The 20,103-nt window shown below is 47.7% G+C and overlaps 1 protein-coding gene across 4 annotated transcripts in view; it reads right to left on the bottom strand.

Moving 5' to 3' along the window:
- Positions 1-20,056, bottom strand: part of CDK16 (cyclin dependent kinase 16) — a 51,639-nt gene extending 31,583 nt beyond the window's left edge. The window contains exon 1 of one of the 4 annotated variants that reach the window (XM_035140679.2): positions 19,890-20,056. The gene's annotated coding sequence lies outside the window, so the exon portion shown is untranslated. Of the gene's footprint in view, positions 1-17,177; positions 17,297-19,889 lie in introns of those variants that run through there. The other 3 variants (XM_035140678.2, XM_035140683.2, XM_035140682.2) reach the window with 3 other exon arrangements.
- Positions 20,057-20,103: the final 47 nt, after the last annotated feature.

The following is a 20,103-nucleotide window of genomic DNA, read 5'->3' as shown; positions in this document are numbered from 1 at the left end:
TTTCATTAGACGTGATTAGCGAGAAAGTCCAAGAGGGAGGGAGATGGTTTTTAAAAAGTGAACTAAATACCAGGGCCTTCTTCTTGTTTATTATTATTAAACTAGCACACTTTTAAATAAATTGGGATTTTGTACAGGAGGCCGGAGGGGCGGGGAGGCTGGCCGATGTGGTTTACTTCAGATTCAATGCAGAATATTGCATGGCATCTATTGCACAGCGACAAGGGCTGCGAGGTGATGCTGGGAGGCAGAGCATCCAGCCTCCCCCTCTTCCACAGCGCCCTCCCGAACTTGGCGCTGTGGTTCCCTGCACCACTAGCCTCTACGGCTATGATGCCAGCACAACCCTAAGAGCCTCTACAAAGAAATAAACCCTATTGAATTCAATGGGGTTTCTGGCAGGTAAAGTAGGTTAGGATTACAGCATAATCTGGGAGCAAAGAAGCACCTGGAAATGGATATATTTATGAAAGGGCCCTTTAGCCTTTTAATTTGCCATTTCAGTTGTGTAACTGACAACCCCGTCTGTCACTCAGTTTCTCCCAAGCTTTTATTTCAAACAAGGTTGCAAAGAAAGCTGATAAGAGGTTCCTCAAGAAGATTAGCAACTGCAAACAAGTCTGCTTGAAGGACAGCTTGCCCAACCCCAAACATAGGAAGTGGCAGAGTCCAGCCACTTGTGCATCAAGCTCAGGATTCCCAACACTGACTGGCAGTGGATTTCAGGCAGGGGACATTTCCAGCCCTATTTGGAGATGCTGGGGGTTGAACCAGGGCACACCTGCTCTACCTCGAGCTATGGCCCTTTCACAGAAGCGGTGGGGATATGAATACATGCTCTCTGTTCATGTAGAGGTTGAGGAGGCCTATAAGAGAACAGAATGTGCAGCCTCAACCCCCCCCCGACTCCTCTGCAACATACAGGGGCTCCATAGCAGATTTGGGGTCCTAGGCTGACAAAAGTGTTCCCCCCAAAAAAGAGAAAATGTGAAATCCACTGCTCTGAGGCATCAAAAATTCCCATTTGAGGACTTTACACTAGATTTGGGGGCAAATGAGACAGAGAGGGAGAGAGGGGGGTGACCCAAATCCTTCCTTCTGTATAAGGATGGGTTTTATTTTCTGCTTCTCACCATATTTGGAGATGGAAAGAAATTTTGCCCCAGGGCAATTTGGCTAGCGACACCATTAAGCATAATTCATTCCAAGCGCATAATTTGGAGGGTGTGTGTCCACGCTCACCATACACACAAAGAGCCAGCCATAACAAAGAGGAGAAGGGAAATGATTTCATTGGAGGCTTCAACCGGCCTCGTTTGGTCACAAGCTGTATTTTGGGGTATTCTTGCTTTCATCTGCCTCTTGAGCCTTTCCGTAATGAATGGTGGGGTTAAATATAGCCCCAGGAGCCAGAGTGTGCAAGGAAACCGCCCAGTCTGGGTATTCAGTTGACAGATGGAATCCAAAGGCAGCTTAAGAAAAACACAGGTGATGGTCTGCTGGGGGTCAGGTTCTTCAACTGTAACATATTGAATTTTAAGGTTATATATATAATAATTGTTCATAAACATGTACATGAGTGTACAGGCACATGTCTGAAGCAGCACAGGAAGACAGGCCTGACTGACACCATTTTGACGCTCTCTGACCAGGCGTTCCTCTGCAAGGAAGAAGGGGGGTGGGGGGAACCTTCTCATTGTCTCAGGAATTAAAGTGATAATCCCTGGCATCCTGATACCTGAGTGCCAGACAAAAGGGTGTGATTAACTTGGCTGGGAAACAGGGAGATGTAAATATCTTTTTTTTTTTACTTGATTAGGTTTTGGGGGCAGGGGGCAGGGTCCAGGATGCTCAGATTTCTGCCACCAGACCTCCCCTTTCATGATGTACCTATGATGAATTTAGGGAGGGCGGTCTTGGGCTACACCCCTTCTCTGACGTATGGGTGATGCTTCTGGGGGGTGGGCTGAAACCAATTTCAAATTTCTATTTAAGGGCAGGACACCTTTGTTTGGGGTTCCTTCCTTGTTCTCCTGCATGAGGGGAAGGACCCTGTTGCAACAGCAAAAATAAAGGCTTTGTCCGGTCTTCGAGATAAATGGCACAAACATTATGTGTGTGCTGTGGTCGATTACATTTTCCCAACCTCTAACCTTCCTGGGTATCCTTGAAGTTTAAGAGGAGGGCAGTGAGGCTGGCAGAACACGATGGAGCCTTGAAACCTGGATCAGCGGTCATTCCCTCCCCTGCGTCTTAGGCTAAGCCGCCCTGGGCTCCCTCTCTGCCAGGCTGGCATGGCCAAGCCAGTGCGATGTGACAAGCTGGGCGCCCAGGGCCATGAAGGAGGCAGCAAGCGCGGATGCAGGCTGTGAGCAAAGATGATGTTCCTCCCCCTGGTCTGTCACTCTGCGTTAAAGAGGACTGGGACGGGGGGGGGGAGCCCTCGTGGCCCCGGTGGCAATCGTAGGAAGCGGAGAGCAACGCGCCTCACGCAGAGTCAGAGCATCGCACCACGAAGCTCAGTACTGTCTACAATTGGACTCCAACTCCCATCAGCCCCAGCCAGGAGGGACAATGGTCAAGGGGGGTGGGAGTTGGAGTCCAAGCAGCTTTGCCACCCCTGCTCTACAGTGCTTGGCAGTGGCTCTCCTGGGTCATGAGATAAGAACATTGGACATTGGATTCTTATCTCATTATACATGATCAAGCTTTCTTTAGCAACTCAGCCCTTGCTTTTTCCTGCAAGACTAATTGCAGTCGTTAACAGTCATCAACAGGTTTACCACTCCTATCAGCCAATCCCCATTCCCACCACCCTTCCCCACCCTCTGACTATACATAAGGGTCTGGTGACTTCTGTTTCAGTGTATCGGAAGAAGTGTGCATGCACACGAAAGCTCATACCTATGACAAACTTAGTTGGTCTCTAAGGTGCTACTGGAAGGATTTTTTCCCCCCAACTACAACAGAGCAACATGATTCAGCATGACTACTCCTTGTGGGCAAAGGCGGCTGCATTATGGCAGAACAGCGGAAAAGAGTGCAGCTCAGGAGCATGTGAAAAAGGCATGTTGGGAGCCACAGGTGAGCCAGGTAGCTCCAGCTCCAGTCTTTGCTGGTAACCAGGTAACCAGCCAGATGCTCTCTGGGTGCTGCTGGATTACAGCATCTGGTCTTGAGACCAGCTTCTGGCTGGTTCCCACTGGGGTCAGTCCACATCTAGCATTCATACAGCACATCACTCCATACAGCCTGACCAAATCAGAAGAGCACATGGGCAGTGCAACTAAGGACAAATGTTTTCAATATTTAGCTTCCCCAAGTGCTTGGCATTCTCCTAGTCCTGCCAATCATGCAACAACTTTAGGCTGGTACCTAAACATGTTTTTGCTTCCCTGACACCCTAATTCAACACAGACAACTTCAAAATGCACACAAAAACATTCCAAGATGTTCTGCATCTGCGGTGCAGGCATGGGTCATTCTGGTTCCACCACCCCAGCCCAGCCCTGGCCCAGTAAACTTCCTATTTATACCTGATCTTCTCTAAGCTGGGCCCGAGAAAGCAGCAGCCAGCAGCTACACAAGGCCAAATATATCCTTGGGGTTGCAGTGTTTCCTTCCACCTTCCACACTCCAGGCACTGATTCCCATTAAGAGAATCCCTTCCCTCTGTTATCCAACTAACAAGTCTGGTCTCCTGCCTGTCTTCTGATAAACAGCCTTGACCCTTTGATGGAGAGACTTTAGTCTAAAGGAGTTAAAGAGGGGACGGGGCTTGTCTGCCAGAGGGTGCCCTCAGCTGTGTTTGCATCCTCCAGGAACCTGAAGTTCGGCTTTTAGTTTGGAGAGTTAAATAGGTAAAGGTAAAGGTACCCCCTGACCATCAGGTCCAGTCGTGGATGACTCTGGGGTTGCAGCGCTCATCTCGCTCTGTAGGCCGAGGGAGCCGGGGTTTGTCTGCAGACCGCTTCCAGGTCATGTGGCCAGCATGACTAAGCTGCTTCTGGCGAACCAGAGCAGCACACGGAAACGCCATCTACCTTCCCATCTGAGCGGTACCTATTTATCTACTTGCACTTTGACGTGCTTTCGAACTGCTAGGTTGGCAGGAGCTGGGACCAAGCAACAGGAGCTCACCATGTTGCAGGGATTCGAACCGCCAACCTTCTGATCAGCAAGCCCTAGGCTCTGTGGTTTAGACCACAGCACCACCCGTGAAATTAAATTCCACACAATAAAAGAACCAAAACTGGTAAAAATATATATAATCCCCTTCATTTCAACAGCTTTTGCAGCTATACAAATCTAATTAATGCCTTGCTGAATCAAACCAAGGTCCGTCTAATTCAGCAATCTGTCCTTCTGAACAGAGAATCATCCAGATGCAAGATAAGGCACAAAGGTTATATGACTGTCCCCTCGACTACGTCTCAATATCTGCTGCTCAGCAATATACTGCCTTCTACAGAGGTTCAATTTCACTATCACAGCTGATCCTTTGCTATGAATTTGACTAATCTATTTTTTAAGCCATCTGTGACTGAATTTAGATATGCAGCACATAGTACGGAAATCCATTTTTGAATACTCCCCTATGTGGAGAAATGGCCCTTTAGTTCTACTGCCAACAATTTCATCCTGTCAGGCAGATAAGGGCCTAATAATTTTTTTAAAGTCATCACTTCACGGCCTTGCAGTTTATTCCTGATGGCAACTCCACTGGGATGCTTCTCTCAGGAGCAAGCTCCATGCAAGCAAGTGTTAAAAGTTTGTGGTACAGTATCTGTGAAATCGGGGGTACAGTTTGTGGTACAGTATCTGTGAAATCCTTCCTCCTGAATGAGCCCAGGGCAGCAAACATATCAATAATAAAATCATTTTTAAAACTCTAAAATAGTTATCTCAGGGTTGCCAGGAACAGCCTCTTTCAGGCATCAAATACCTTTAAAAAATTCTCTTGAAGGTCAGTAATGAAAGAGACGGACACCTCACCAGAGAGGGCATTCCACAAATGGAGCCACCACCAGGAAGGCCCTGTCACAGGTCATCACCGATTAGGCAGCCGCTAGCGGTAGCACCAGCAACAAGGCCTCAACTGCCAGTTGTAGGGTCCAAGAGGACTGAGATTGGGGAAGGTGCTCTTTTAGGACTGAACAGAGAACCTTCTGCATGTGAAGCATGTGCTACAACACTGAGCTTTCCGCAGTCCCCCTACAATTATTATTATTTTAACACACATCTATTCCACTTTTCAGCCAATTTGGGTTTCCAAGCAAAGGGATACGAGGGACCTCCTGGCTTGTGGAGCAGTCCCTGACTGCCCCTGGCTCTTGGTCCTAACAGTGAAGGCTCACCAAATTCATAGTAAATTTAAAGAACATAAACAAAAACTAGGCTTTCTGGAAGAACCCTCTTTATTGGAAAAGAATTTAATACAACCGGAAATCAAAATCATTTCAAAGATGTATAATGTACTGTTAGAATGGGAAACCAAAGATGAAATGGGCAAGGAGGTGATGACAAAATGGGCTATTGACATAGGGAAAAGTATACATGTTGATCAATGGGAACGTTTATGGAAAACAACATGGAAATTTACAGCCTCAGAGGGAGTCAGAGAGAACATGGTCAAAATGTTCTATAGGTGGCACTTAACCCCTGTCAAAATTCACAATATGTATAAGACCAAAGATAATTTATGTTGGAAGTGCAGAGGGGAAACGGGGACATACATACATGCATGGTGGCACTGTGAGGGAATTAAAAATTTTTGGAATCAAGTTCTTGAAGAAATCAAAAAAATACTTAAATATAATATAAAGAAAAGCCCTGAATCCTTTCTGCTGGGGATTACAGATAGTACAATTAAGCCACAGGATGAGACATTGTTCTTGTACGCAACAGCAGCGGCGAGAACTCTGATCGCATCCTATTGGAAGCAGAAAGAAATACCCAGCATATTGGAATGGCAGGAAAAACTATTAAGTTATTTGGATTTAGACAACCTGACTAATTCAATTAGAGGACACTCTAAAAAAAATTTCAGCAAAATTGGGACAAATTTGGGGAGTACATGAAGGGACAGTGCCCCATGGTAAAGTCTTGGGTCTACTTCTAGCACCCCGTATTGAGCCAAAAGAAAATAAAACATATGGAGATGAGGGAAAGGATAAATTTATTATCTTATTATACTATTATACTATTATATTTTTTTTTTACAATTTAAATGTTATTAATGCTATTAATCTGATACCTTATGAAATGGATATTGGACACGTGTATTGAATTATATCTAATGGGGAATGCGGTAATAGGAAATAATATCTAGAGAAATCTGAGAATAGGGATAAGTGGGAGTCTTTAGTAGGAGTTTAGATAACATCACTACGGATTGTTTCTGGATGAGAATGAAAAGATGAATGTATGTTTCCCCTCTTTCTCTCTTCCCTCTTTTTCTTTTCTTCTTTTTTCATTTGTCTTTCTTCTCCTTTTTCCTCCTCTTTCTTCTTTTCCCTTTCTCTTCCCAATACACCCTTCCCCCCTTCCCTCCCTCCTTCTTTCTTTTCTTTACTATCATATAATTTATATGATTTTGTATATTATAACTTACATGATTTTGTATGATTCTGTACGTTATAATTTATATGATCTTGTATATTTGAATTTATGTTTGGTATGATTGTGATCTTTGAGTATGCGTGGACTGTATTTTAATCTTAAACCTTAATAAAGTATTTAAAAAAAAACCAGTGAAGGCTCTTCCAACCAGGGGGAGCAGCAAACGGAGGGGCAGCTGTGTTCAGGGCTTGACAGATGGCAGAAGATGCCAACCCACAGAAACAGCCCTTCTGGTGATCTGCGCAGCCTAAGAGAAATGGCTCAACATTCTGGTAGAACTGGGAAAATTCCAGGCATCTAAGAATCCAGGAAGGTCCTGGAAATTAGATACTGATGCCTAGGAATTTCTCTTTTATGTTTTAAAATACAGTATGCAAAAGAAGGGAACAAAGTCATCTAGCGGCACTTTTTATATTCATTATTTATTATTCAAAACTAGCTCCTGATAACCCATCCTCTTCTCCCAAATATTCTTTTGCAGTCTAGCTTGAGCAAAAAAAGTAGAACCCATGGGAAAATTGCACAAACTGGGTCTCACTCAGTTCTTCACAGCTTCCTTTTCTATGGGATAAAGCAAGCAGGTTGCAGGTGAAGGCACAGTTGCAGGGTGGGGGTGGGGAGCATTGTTATCACTCCAGATACTAAGGGCACCAGGGGACAGTTTAGCCTCCACCCCCAAGAGAACATACAACCCCCCCTCCATTTAAGTGAAAGACTTCCACTTCCTTGTATAAGAAAAATGAAAGCACAGTACAGTACTTGGAGACTTAACATTGTGGTTTTTTTTTTTTTTTGCAGATACAGAGATCTCGCAGGCACTGGCAGAGGAAGAGGAGTGCGGGGGGGGGAGCAGACCACCCCCGGCAGCATGATCCCGGTGGGGTGACATCGCGGCTGCCCCCTCCCCCCACCCGCGCTGGGCACCACGCCCCTGCCTGCTCCCCCCCCCCTGCGAGAAATGCCCCTCCGCAAGGCAACTTCACCACCAGCAGTAATTGTTTGGGTCCTTTCTTTCCCCCTTTTTGAAAATAGGGACAACATTTGCCCTCCTCCAGTCTGCTGGGACTTTGCCTGTTCTCCAGGAATTCTCAAAGATAATTGCCAGTGGTTCTGAAATCACCTCTGCCAGTTCTTTTAATACTCTTGGATGTAGTTCATCTGGCCCTGGAGACTTGAATACATCTAAATTAGCCAAGTATTCTTGTACTACCTCCTTACTTGTTCTGGGCTGTGTTTCCCCTGCTGAATCATCTGCTCCATATTCTTCAGGTCGGGCGTTGTTTTCTTTTTTGGAGAAGACTGGGGCAAAGAAGGCATTGAGGAGTTCTGCCCTTTCTCTGTCCCCTGTTCGCATTTCACCATCTTCTCCTCTAAGTGACCCCACTGTTTCCTTGTTCTTCCTTTTGCTATGGACATACGGTACCCATAAAAGCCCTTTTTGTTGCTTTTAACCTCTCTAGCAAGCCTGAGTTCATTCTGTGCTTTAGCTTTTCTGACTTTGTCTCTACACGTGCTGGCTATTTGTTTGAATTCCTCTCTGGTGGTTTCCCCCCTTTTCCATTTTTTGTATATATCCCTTTTAAATCTTAACTCACTTAAAAGTTCTTTAGATAGCCCCCCTGGCTTCTTTAGGCACCTTCCATGTTTCCGTCTCATTGGTATTGCCTGAAGTTGTGCTTTTAATATCTCCCTTTTAACAAACTCCCAACCATCATGAACTCCCTTCCCTTTTAGGATTTCTGTCCATTGGATTTCACCCAGCGTTTCCCTAAGTTTTCTGAAGTCGGCTTTCTTAAAGTCTAGAAATTGAGTCTTAGTATGCTTGGTTGCTCCTTTCCGCTGTATAATAAACTACAGAAGAGCATGGTCACTCCCACCTAATGATCCTGCCACTTCTACCCCACTAACCAGGTCATCACTATTGGTTAAGATCAGATCTAAAAAAACTGATCCTCTTGTTGCTTTTCCCACTTTCTGGACAATAAAGTTGTCTGCAAGGCCAGTGAGGAATCTGTTCGACCTTATGCTCTTGGCTGAGTTTGACATCCAACAAATATCAGGATTGTTGAAATCCCCCATTACTACTATCTCACTTCCTTTTGAATGCTTGGTCATCTGTTCTAGGAAGGCTTCATCTGTGTCCTCAGTTTGGCTTGGGGATCTATAGTAAACTCCCACAATGAGATCACTGTTATTTCTCTCTCCCTTAATTTTGACCCAGATACTCTCAATATGGCTTTGAAGTTTTAAATCCTGGATCTCTTCACAGGTATACACATCCCTGACGTATAATGCCACTCCTCCTCCTTTCCTGTTTGGTCTATTTCTCTGAAATAGATTGTATCCCTCTATTACTACATTCTAATCACCAGGTTTCAGTGATGCCTATTATGTCGTATTTAGTTTGCTGTACCAAGAGCTCAAGTTCATCTTGTTTATTTCCCATGCTCTGTGCATTAGTATACAGACATTGAAGACCACTGATCATTCCCCCATGACTCTTATTTAAGGATTTTTTTCTTCCCACCACTAAATCTACGTGCTGTTTGCTCCATTTGGTTCTTGACATTTGGGTGATCATCTTCAGCATTTGATAGACTCCTACCTTCAGGACCACTGTCTCCCTCCCCCACATAAGTCAGTTTAAAGCCCTCCTGATGAGGTTTTTGAGTTTCATGGCAAAAACATTCCTCCCAACCCTTGTGAGGTGCAGCCCAGCACTTGCCAGAAGTCCATCTTCAAGAAACTGCAGACCATGATCTAAGAATCCAAACCGTTCCTTCTTGCACCATTTGGGAAGCCAGTTGTTCACTTCCCCTATTTTTCCCTCTCTCCCTGGGCCACGTCGTTCAACTGGGAGGAGAGATGAGATGACAATTTGTGCATTTAATTGCTTCAACTTCCTGCTGAGAGCCTCATAATCACTTTTGATCTTCTGAAGGCTATGGCTTGCAGTGTCATTGGTTCCCACATGGAACATAAAGAAGGGGTATATGCCTTAAACTTATGAGTAAGGAAGAAGGGGTATTTGTCAATGGGTTTTATGATTCCTTGCAGCCGTTCTGTTACATCTTGGATCTTGGCCCCGGGTAGACAGCACACCTCTCGAGACGTCTTATCAGGCCCACAGATCACTGCTTCTGTACCCCTCAGTAGGGAATCCCCTATCACCACTACATGCCTCCTCATAGGCTTGGGCGGGATTCTTCCATGTGCTGTCCCTTCCAAGGTCACCTGCATATTCCCGGAGGACTTTGCTGCTTGTCTTCATATTCCTGATCAACTGTGATGAGGGAGAGATCTTCAAATGGAGTCTGTTCTTCATCTTCCATGTTAAGGGAGAGCACTTCAAATTGAGTCCCACAAAACTGGGTGCAGAATACTGCATGCATGGCTCCTTGTGGATATGAGTCATTTGTCCAAGTCATGGGGGCCTCCATGATGGAGCAGACGACCCCTGATGTATCCTAGACCCAGCATTCCCCAGGGCAGGGCACATATAAGGAATATCCAGCCACCATCAGTATTTTTATGGGGTGGGGGAAATGAAAAGTTGGTGGGGATTTTCAATCCCAACCAATATTTTTCTAGCAGTGGTGGCCTCTTGTCATCAGTTGAGGCTTCCTCCCCTCCCCTTCATTTCTGCTTCCCCATATGCCTGCATTAGGTAGACCCATGTTACTGACCCAGATGGTGATTCATGGAGTGAGTCAAAGAATGCCACTCCTTGCCGGCATGAGGAATCCTCATTCGCCTCACCCTGGATTAAGTGATCATATGCACAATTGCTAGATTCTCTCTGGAAGACGGGGCTCACTATGCCATAGAGGGAAGAAGTTGTTTCACTTACAAGCGTAGGAAGAACACAGCTTCTACTGAGCCAGACCATTGGTCTATCCAGCTCCGTTCTTTCTACACGGACTGGCAGCTCCTCCCCAGGATTTCAGGCAGGGACCTCTTCCACCCCCACCTGGAGATGCCAGAGACTGAACCCAGGATCTTCTGCATGCCAAGCAGATGTTCTACCACACCGCTTTGGTCCTTCCTCTGCTTCAGGGACACTTTCCAAGGAGAGACTAGGGTTGAAGGTCAGGACCCCCCCCCAATCCCCCTGAAGTGGACTAGCACATCCACTCCACACCCAGCACTCCTTCCCCACTCCCTGCCTTTCTGCTTCAGAGTTAGCAAGAGAGGAGCCAAGTTGCTTTCCACCACCACAGAAAGAGAGATAGCAACTTGCAAGTGACACAAGGAAGGTAAACTGAGGGGGGGGGGTGGCACTTCAAATGGCCCTTTCCCTAGGCCCCAAAAGAGAAGCTGCAGAAAGAAAACTAAAGTATCCATTAGCCTCTGCTGTACCCAAATAGCAAGATGACAGCCAGAGCCCAGCACTTGTGACTGATTTGCTTACGGAAGAACAACAACCAGGGCACCTCGTGTACATCCTAGAATGCTTGGCTCTGGCAGGCAGCACCTGCTGTCTCAGATTGAGATAAGCACCTCTAAATGATGCTGGTAGTGAGATTGGGCTCCAGAGACCAGCTTGTGGTCTGGAGATTGGCAGTGATCTCTGGATCACTCCCACCCCTTCCTGCCCTCCAGCCCACAGAGAGAGGGAAAGGATTAAGAGTCAGAGGTTTCTTTGATGTTGTCCTCGGATGCTGAAGAAGCAATCCACTTTTCATATTCCATTTTAGAGCAGGAGCTTGCCTCTTCAACTTTAAAGACACCCCAACCCACCAGTCTCATCCTGTGGTGCCTGTGGTTGCAGCAAGTGTGCCTACAGCTCAGCACTGGATCCCCAAACAACTCTGTGGAAGGGTCTTCTGGCCTGGGCAAGATGGAGGCAAGCAAGACAGCACATTAAGACATGTACTCCAGACCTCACATGGAGTACTGTGTCCAGTTCTGGGCACCACAGTTCAAGAAGGATATTGACAAGCTGGAACGTGTCCAGAAGAGGGCAACCAAAATGGTCAAAGGCCTGGAAACGATGCCTTATGAGGAACGGCTTAGGGAGCTGGGTATGTTTAGCCTGGAGAAGAGAAGGTTAAGGGGTGATATGATAGCCATGTTCAAATATATAAAAGGATGTCATATAGAGGAGGGAGAAAGATTGTTTTCTGCTGCTCCAGAGAAGCGGACACGGAGCAACGGATTCAAACTACAAGAAAGAAAATTCCACCTAAACATTAGGAAGAACTTCCTGACAGTAAGAGCTGTTCGGCAGTGGAATTTGCTGCCAAGGAGTGTGGTGGAGTCTCCTTCTTTGGAGGTCTTTAAGCAGAGGCTTGACAGCCATCTGTCAGGAATGCTTTGATGGTGTTTCCTGTTTGGCAGGGGGTTGGACTGGATGGCCCTTGTGGTCTCTTCCAACTCTATGATTCTATGATTCTATGTCAGGGTCCATCAGCCCTAACAGAGGGACAGGACAGAACTTCATGAGGATGGAGGCTTTGATGTAGTTGAAGCCAGGAGGAAGGCATCCGTTAGGATATTCTCCTATCAAGGCTCAGCAGATGACTCAATCAGGACTTGAATGAGAAAGGCTCCACCATGGACGGGCCACTCCGGGATTATCCTTGGGGTCAGCTGCCTGGGCTGCACAGGTTTTTAGTTAAGCTTCAATACATCTGCATCCCAAGCCCATGAAGAGACATGGCACAAAGAATTGGCCTGTGAAATAGCTCTCCTTTTTTTATTTTGGTTCTCTTGGCTGCTTTGGCAACGTGGGGCTATTGGGCTATCCTTGTCGAGACTCAAGATGGCTCTAAGCATGCCTTCCAGTTGTCAAGACATTATGCGACATATTCAAGCAGAGCCCCCACCTCCCCTATCATTATCTGCTCCCTTTCCCTCTGAAATATCATCTGCATTTTTGCTCATCCTTCTTTCCTTTCCCTTTTGTCATATTTGCCCAAATGAGACATAACAGGAAGGAGGCAATATGTAAATATCCCATCAATGCCTGGGTTTGTGTATTTCAGATCAAGAGCTTTTAATACCACATGGTGTCATTGCTATTACATAGCCCTGTGATGGGCAACCTTTTGAGCTTGGTGTGTCAAAATTTGCCAAAAAACCGAGCATAACTCAGGTGGTGTGTCACTTCTAGAAAAAACACCATAATTTCATATTTATAGTTTAAATAACAAAAATGTATAATTGTAATATATAACTGTATTTAATAAACCGAAACCTAATTATTTAACCAAATCAAACCAAAAACCCCTTATTTATCACAAAGTGCCCTGAGTTGTTGAGATTTTTGGGGGGAGCTGCTGACCAAAGTTGGAGGGTTTTGGGGGGGTGCAAAAGTTGCTTTGCTTTTGGGGGGGGGGCAAAGCTGCTGCACTTTGGGGGGGGGAGAACCAGAAATAAATGACGAATAATACCTTCTCTGGAACTAACACGCAGCACCAACGTAGTCTGCCAAAGCGCAAAAAACCCAGCACAGAACGGGTTAAAAAATGAATGCTGTTACACCCAATCATCGTCTGCCAAAGCGCCAGAAAAAACAGCACAGAAAAGGCTAAAAAAACAATCTATGGCTACCAGCAACAACAACAACAAAAAAGGACCTGGGTTTTAACAGCGGAGACAAGCTCTAGCGAAGACAAGCTGTAGGAGGAGCGGGAGAACAAATGGGGGGGGACAACAACAACAACAGCAGCAACAACAACAACAACAGCACGAATGGGCCGATGGGGCGCGTGCCAGCAGTGAGGGCTCTGCGTGTCACGTCTGACACGTGTGTCATAGGTTCGCCATCACTGACATAGCCTGAGCTCCTATAATCACACTCTTGGCTCCTTGGCCACCATATTTAAACTTTTGTTTAAAGAAACAACCATGAAATGAATCAGTACTGTTGAAACATCTGGTAGTTTGACCAATTGAGTCTATGATTCAATTGGTCACCCATCTCTAAATCTAGAAAGCTTCTGAATAACTCAGCCAGGGTAAATAACAATCTAAGTAGTAACATCACTGTCAGAAATTGCAGCCTGGCACTGGAAGAGTCTCAGAAGATGAACTTGGGTTTTTAGGTAGCCCTGGTGCATTTGGCAACTAGACCCTCTCAGGGAAATGAAGACGTCCGCTCATGTTCTGTATGGATGGAGCAATCACTTGCCCCAAGGACTCTATTTCACTCTTGACAAAAAATAGACCTCTCTATTATCTTGAGTCTGTATTCCTAGATCCTATGCAAGATAATGGCCAGCATTTTCACTTACGGGGTATTATCAATTACGGGGACATGTGGCCTTTCGAATGTTGATGGATTCCCATTGCCTGGGGCAGGCAGAATGGGCAATGATGGGAGTTACACTCCACTCCAGCAACACCTGGAAGGCCACCAGGTCCCCATGCCTGTAGGACAGGGGTAGGCAAACTACCGTGTTTCTCATATTTTAAGACGTCCCTATAAAATAAGCCATGGCACGATTTTCAGAAGGCAAAAAAATATAAGGCATCCCCCCAAAATAAGACATGCTGGTATGGCAGGGCACTCTGCGCCAAGTCCCGACCCAGCGGGACCCGGCAAGGGCCGCAGCACGCGCTTTGCCGAGCCCCGACTGAGCGGGAACCAGCAAAGGCAGAAGCCCGCCGCCGGCTTGGAGCTCGAGCCGGCAAAGGCAGCAGCGCGCGCTTTGCCGAGCTCCAAGCCGGCGGTGGGCTGCTGCCTTTGCTGGTTCCCGCTCAGTCGGGGCTCGGCAAAGCGCGCGGGAGCCGGCAAAGGTTCCTTGGCTCGGTTCCTTGGCTGTAACCTGATCCCTTCTGCCCAGTGTGGCTTTTGGGCGCACAAAGATCCCCTTCTCTTCTCTTTCCCCTTTTTCTTTTTAAAATGCTCTTGCTGTGCTGTCGCGCAGACCCCGCCTGGCCGCCAAAGTGGGTGTGGAGATGGAGAGAAAGAAAGAGAGAGCTAGTCGGGGGGGGGGGAGGGGGAGCCGACGGCAAAAAAAAAAAGCAGGAGCGGGGGGAAATCCGGCGGGATGGAAAAGCCCCCAAGTCACCCCCGCGCGCGCGGGCGAAAAAGCCAGCAAAAGGCACGGTGAAGGGAGCGCCTGAGTCCCGGCGAGGAGCAGGACGAGTCGATCGTGGCAACAGCAGGAGGGGGGCGAAGGGAGAGCGAGAGAAGTCTCTTTTGTTTTAAATTCCCTGGCTGCAGCGTGAAACTGACACTCAGGAAGAGGGAGGCCCGGGGGCTGATGGGGGATGTAGTTCCGCGCGGCGGGGAAGGCGCACCCCCCCCTTTTCTAGCTCTGGCGGCGGCCTGAGTGCGCTACCGGGAGGGAAGGACAGGGGCGGGAAGAGGGGGGGAAATCGAGAAGGAAACAAAGAGAGGTTAAAGAGACTGAGGTGGAAGGAAGATAGGGAGAGGGCCACTGCTCAGTGCATGGAGAGCAAACGGCTTTGCATCGAGCTCCAAGTCGGCGGCGGGCTGCTGCCTTTGCCGGTTCCCGCTCAGTTGGGGCTCGGCAAAAAATAAGACACCCCCGAAAATAAGCCATAGGCTTATTTTCTTGAGTAAAAATAAATATAAGACATGTCTTAAAATATGAGAAACACGGTAAGGCCTGGGGTCCGGATGTGGCCCAATCACCTTCTAAATCCGGCCCGCAGACGGTTCGGGAATCAGCATGTTTTTAAATGAGTAAGAACAGGGGTCCCCAAACTTACCCGGTTACGGGCCGGTGCCCTCCGTGCTGATCGCGTGGCGGGCCAGCGGGCGGGGGAGGGGCAGGCGCCCGTGCACATGTGCACACGCTATTTCTGGTGCACTTCCGGGTCGGTGCGCATGCACACGGATTTCCTCCACCCTGGAAGTGTGCCGGAAATGACACTTGCACATGCATGCAAGCTATTTCCGGCGCTTTTCTGACCTGGAAGTGGGCAGCCGCACCACACTGTGCCAGTAAGAGCGGCTGGCGGCAGTGGGTCATCGTGGGCCGCATAAATGAGCCTCACAGGCCGCATCCGGCCCCCGGGCTGTAGTTTGGGGAACTCTGGAGTAGAATATGCCCTTTTATTTAAAATGCATCTCTGGGTTATTTGTGGGGCATAGGAATTCGTTCATTCCCCCCCCCCCCAAAAAAATATAGCCCGGCCCCCCACAAGGTCTGAGGGACAGTGGACCGGTCCCCTGCTTGAAAAGTTTGCTGACTCCTGCTGTAAGGTGTCATATCCATGAAGACAATCATTCATTTTATGTCTCCAAGGAGCAGTGTTAAAACACAAAAATGTAAGCTAATTGCCAAATGGCACCTTGAACCTGGGTTACGGTCGCCACAACGGAATGTCTATGTGCCCTTTTCTTGCAGTGAGATTGTTGTTGTTGTTGTTATTGTTGCTGTTAAGCTGTTAAGAAGCTAAGCTGTCACTTAGCTTCCAAGTATCCCGTTTTTCATGGGAAACCCCCGGATTTTAATCCGTTTCCCACTGTTCTCCCGAATGGAGAAAAATCCCGGAAATCCCACGGATTTCCTACCTGCCAGGGAGCTTCCATTTTGGGTGCTGCTCTGACCATGTGTGGGCACCGGAAATAGGGCAGAGCGGCACCGGAAGTCGCTTCTACGCATTCCCGGTGGCCATCTTGGTGGTGGCCACATTGTTAACAGCTCCACTTCTGACAAAAAGCAAGAAAGAGTCCCCACCTGTATTATATTTATTTCACTATTACATTGCCAGCTCATGCTCATTCTGGGATGGCAACAGACAACGGGATAAGTTTCTTGAAGGGATCATGCAAGATGCATATTCATTCCACAATTTCTCTTTCTCCATCCCCAGTCAAAAATCAGTGACATACCTGGAAGGCTACCTCCTTCCTGGCAGACATAATTTATTCCCCTAGCCAGGGGGTGGGCCAAGAAGCTACATAAGGGCACTGAAACTCCTCCCTCCCAGGCCCATGTTCCCCATTTGGAGATTTTATTTATTATTACATTGTACAAGCCTTTTTTTTTTAGACAGTGGGACCCAAAATGGGGGCAGACTAATGAAAACTGAAACTACCAGGATTCTAAGCTTAGTGTTTTTGTGAGCTTGTGGGATACCCAGGGCCCTAATGTTAACAGGGCCGTTTCCTGGACACAGAAAGGGAAGCCAGGAAGATCAAGAGCCAAAACAACCCAGAATGTGCTTCACAGCTGCACAGACTACAGCACAATCCTAACCAAGTTACTGAGGTGTAAGTCCCAATTAGTTTATTATGGCTTACTCTCAAGTATGTGCACACAAGGACTGCACCCTTACAGTGCAATCCTATGCACATCTACTCAGATGTAAGCAACATTAACTTCAGCAGGACTTGCTCCCAAGTAAATGTGTATAGGACTGCAGTTTAGTGACCATGAGCACCACATGATGCTCACAATGCAGTTAAAGAATAGCAAGGGAGTTCTAATTCTTATGAATGGCAGAGGTTCTAATCTAGGTTAGCTACTGAGGGCATGCTAACAGGCCAGGGGGTGGAAAGATTACTCCAGGCTTGCTAAGATAGAGTACAATCTGATAGGCAATACAAATTTAACAGTTCAAAATCCACTCACTAGGTAGCCTTGGGAAAGAAACTTATCTGTTCACCATCCACAGAGTGGGGAAATTCTCAAAGGATCACTGCAAAGGTGAATGAGAAACATCATCACACACTGAGACGCCCAGGTGTAGGGCAGTATATAATTCAAATAATAATAATAATAATTTTAAAGCTATAGAAATAGCATAACATGATGAGCCAAGATATTAAATATTGGATATGGGAATGCAAGAGCCAGAACAAAACCCACACTCAACTGTGAAGTTCACCAAGTTGCCTTGCATTCAGCAGAGCCCAGACCATTGTCCTTGCTGGCAAAGGCAGATGGGAGTTGAAATCCAAAATATCTGTAGGGCAACAAATATTCATATTGGAGAAGACTCATCTTATGAATAAATCAGAAGAGAATAATAAAATCCTCTGGTGCACAGAGCTACAGAAGTAACAAGTTCTTTTCTCCATGGCTTTCTTGTTTGTCTCTTCCTCTGAAATATACAAGTTGCCTTGGCTCTCTGCTTTTGGGGGCACTTTTTAGGCAGTTCACCTGATCTCTGCCTGTGATCTGGCTTGTATGGGTTCAGCTGGGGTTGGAAGTAGGTTTGTCCTGACTGGGGCAAGGAGAGGGACTAAATGGCTTTTTAGACCCATTCTGATTCTATTTTCAGTGGGTTCAGCAGTGAGGCAAACTAAGCTAAACAGCAGCTATACCTGAAAGATCAGATAAGAGCCATTTAAAGAATGGAAAATCTTTTTCCAGTGGGTTAGGATCTAAGAAGACATCCAAAAAATGTAAAAACTCAGAGGGAGGGAGAAAAAACTGACATCCTTTCCCCAGTTGCACCACTCTGCTTTTCTTCCTTCTCCGAAGCAGCTCGGCAGCTAAGATGTTGTCATTGCAGCTCTGACTGCAGAACCTGCTCGAGACCTGGCACCGGTGCAACCCCACGGAGTGCCAAAAGCTGGTCGCCCAGGCCCAAGTTGGCAGGGAAATAAAAAAGGAGCAGTAGAAAGGAGCACCTTAGCATGGATGCAAGCACCCATGTGTTTAGGGGAGGGTGGGTGTTCCCAATAAATATGCCTGACACACACCTTCCTCACAAGAGAGCAGGCAAAAGGTTGACAAGCAAATCAAGACAAGCCACCAAGCATGGTAGCTGCTAAGCTGTCAGCTCCAGCCAAGCACAGCAGTGTCAGGAAGGGAACGACAGGAAGGGAATTGTAGCCTTCTAGGGAACTCCTGGTTACAAGCATGGAGGCAAACAGAAAGGAGAAAAGGAGAAAACCAGCCCCCCTCCCAGGGGCCTCTGCACCAAACATCTCCAGGGCTAATACTGCCAGCAGCTGCCCCAAAGCCAATCCCTTCCCAGATAAGCCTGATGCCTGCCAACCTCACAGCATCATCACAGGACCCATTTGCCTACCAGTGCATTATTAGTCACACACAGACGCAGCATAGCGTGAAGTGGGGAGGAGTTGGAAGCACCCACATGACATCATCAGGCTCATGAAGAGGTCGTCTTCAAGTAGGAAGCGAGCAAAGGAACTTCATCCCACCAGGAGCAGCAGGGATTCCTGAACAGAGCTAAGAATCCCCTAGGGAGACTCCCTGTCCTTTCTCCTCCTGCAGAGCCTCTTTTCTGCACCCCGTTTCCTAGCCGAGGCGCCCTGAGAGCATGCTGAATCCAGGGGCACCCCCCATCCCCCACTTAAAGGCCAGGAGGAGAACACTACCAGCTCTCCAATTTGGATGTGAGGGGGTGTGCGAAGGAGAAGAGGGAAACTTGGTCACTTGCACAAAGAAATGGCTCCAGCCAAATAGCAGAGAAGCAACGAATCCTACCAGAGATACTCCTCCTTACATTTCCAGGTCCACGGTCAGAGTGAGGGAAGCAATTGCAAGCCAAGGAAATCGAGTGGCAAGAGTCAACATGAAAGCAAAGATCACCCAGCAAGTCCAAACAGAAAGAAACCACTCGTCCCTGAATCATGTGCCATGAGGCAAAGCAGAAGCACCTCCTCAGAGTCCCCCAAAAGGTCCTTGCGAGGTCAGAGCCAGGCAAAAGCCTTGGGCCAGAAGAGCCTTCAGGGCACGGCAGTCAACTGGGAGTGGTAGGACTCAGTAGAGGAAAGGACTCTCCAACCCAAGCGGGGAAGGAAGGTGCAGATGCTCAGAACTTTAGGACAATCCACCTCCAACCCCTGATTTAAGCAGCAAGAAGTGCAGGCTACTGCCGGGTTTAGCCCAGTAGCAGAAGGGGCAAACCTCCCAGCTAAAGAGTATGGATCTCTGGGGAAAGATTAAGAAGGCGGCCCTAATTCATGCATCTCCCTGAAGTCCGACGGGGAAAGGATCTGCTCCAACCATACTGAGGAGGGGCTAAGAAATACTGGGCGCAGTACTCGCTTGGGGGGGGGTGTAAGGAGAGAATTCAAGGAGATCAATGTGAAGCCTCCTTCAGTCTGATGGCAGAGATCACCTATTGCGACCAGGCATCAGGGATTAAAGAAGCCGAACAGACCTATTGGGGGTGGGGGGCGGAATTAATGCCAGAGGAAAATTACACGAGAGGTCAGAGCAGATCTCCTGCGTGTCCAGAAAGGGCCGAATGTCTTGAAAGTGAGTGATCCTATCCCAAGGCAGCAGAGGTAATCCCTCGGGAGACAGAGTCCTAAAAAGGGGTCAAAGGTCACGCTGATCCCCCCCCCCCCTGCCCGCGTTTCTTACCTTGGCGGCGGCTATTGCAATGGCGAGTCCCAGTAATCCTCGGCCATGGCCACCGGCCCAGGCCGCTTCTGGACTGGGGCACCCCTCAGCCGCCCATGGCCGCCCCCCGCCCCGAAGCCCGGGATCGCTCGGCTCCTCCCTCCCAGCTGCGCAGAACCACCCCCTGCCCGGCCGCCTCCCGCCCTGCGACTGGCCCGCGCCAACCCCCTGGCAG

The sequence above is a fragment of the Zootoca vivipara genome, chromosome 16 (assembly GCF_963506605.1).
Source record: "Zootoca vivipara chromosome 16, rZooViv1.1, whole genome shotgun sequence".
Lineage (NCBI taxonomy): Eukaryota > Metazoa > Chordata > Lepidosauria > Squamata > Lacertidae > Zootoca > Zootoca vivipara.
The sequence above is the reverse complement of the archived record's forward strand: the minus strand, read 5'-3'. Positions and strand labels throughout refer to the sequence as shown.